The following is a 1,825-nucleotide window of genomic DNA, read 5'->3' on the forward strand; positions in this document are numbered from 1 at the left end:
TTCAAGTACTTCATGGAAATCTTTGAGAAATTGAAGATTAAGGCTCCTATGATTGATGTATGGAAACATGTGCTTGGTTCGATAAACTTTTTGAAGAGATTTAGCGTAAATAAGAAGCAGAAGAAGATACCAAGCAAGAATAAATTTAACACCTACTGAGGGGTATTTATGGGGATTATCCCAATTGTTGTACATACTTGTGAATTTCTGTGTTTGTTTTTGTTTTCCAAATTCTGTCTTAATTCATTTTTGTGTGCTTGTGCATTTGAGTGAGGAAAATCTTGAAAGTGAAAAATTTAGGGCAAAGATCAGAAGCCACCAGGAGAAATCACAGGAAGGCAAGCAAGAAAAGTGGTAAGGAAAATTACCACCCACCGCCGGGCGGTACCACTTTGACACCGGGCGGTGGCGGCGAAAATTAAAACCCGAGCTTTTTAAAAGCTGGGTGTTTTCAAGTCTTCTTCACTTTGCTTTGCCCCTTTGAGTTTCGCCTGGCGGTCTCCCTACACTTTGCTCCAGATTTGCACTTTCAAGAGGGTTTTAAAGGGATTTCTATACACTTCCTCACCACCCACTCACAAAAGTTTAATTTCTTGCTCAAAATTTGGGGTTCTTTTCTTGGTGGGAGTGTGCATTTAGAGTTCTCCATCATCAATTGAAAGATTTGTTGCAAGCATTCACATCTCCACTCAAGTAAGTTGTGTCATTCCATTCTTTAGTTCCTAAATTTTGAAATTTTTGATGAACATGCTTAGGAAATTGGTAACTTAGGGTTTTTGAAATTCTTTGAATGGATTGTTGAATTAGGAACTGTTCTAGACCGATTAAGTTGTTTGAAATTGGTTGGCATGGTAGGAATTAGCATTTGAATGGAGATTAGGGTTGATTTGGTGAAAAATATTTGAAAACCCCTCGCACCGCCGGGCGGTATGCCTCTGCCGCCGGCGGTATTCAAACTGGTGCATACCACCGGGCGGTAAGCCTTTTTACCGCCAGGCAGTCTGCTGTATTTTTGTGGAATGTTTTGCATAGTGGAAGGGAGAACCTGTGCATCCCTAGTTGTAAGTTTTGTTGGATTTAAAAGTGTTTGTTGATGCATTAACTCCTAACAATAGATTTCTGTGGTTTTTGGCAAATTGTATTTATTGCAGAAATTACATCAGCATCACGCAGGGGAAGAAATACTGGGGGTAAAAGGAAGAAGCCAGAAAGCTCGAGAGGATTTGACTCTTAGAGGTTCCTCTCCAAACAACATGAGGAACACTATGCAACTGTGCAAGAAAGGAGGCTGCTGATGGAGAGGAAGGCTTCCTTCATACCTGACTTGGCTCCTGAATTTGGAGAGGAGATTTTGAGGAGAGATTGGGAGAAGTTGACGACTTACCCTGCACCTGCCAGTGTGGAGTTGGTTAAAGAATTCTACACCAACGCGGTGCCTAGAGGAGGAGTGGCTGCTGGAAGATATACGAGCTTTGTGAGGGGGCGGACTATTAGTTATGACCCCGATACTATTAACAGCTTTTTGGGCACAGAGTGGCCAGGGGAGCAGTGCCAGTATGCGGCACATGCTGGTTTGTTTGGTAACGTAGCTGAAATTGAGGAGGTTGTGTCTTCCTGGTAGGCATTTTCAGACTAACGCTAGCGGGGTGATGAGTCGATATTTTCTTGACTGCACTTAGTTTATTGTATCGGATTTAATCAAGGAGTTTTGCTTAATTGTCCGATATTTTCCCGTTTCTGCTAATTGTGCTTAATTTGATCGGAAATTCTAATTTTAATTAATTTGAATTATCTGAGACTAATTATTCGCATTATTAATTGTAGG

Source organism: Vigna radiata, unplaced genomic scaffold (assembly GCF_000741045.1).
Source record: "Vigna radiata var. radiata cultivar VC1973A unplaced genomic scaffold, Vradiata_ver6 scaffold_328, whole genome shotgun sequence".
Classification (NCBI taxonomy): domain Eukaryota; kingdom Viridiplantae; phylum Streptophyta; class Magnoliopsida; order Fabales; family Fabaceae; genus Vigna; species Vigna radiata.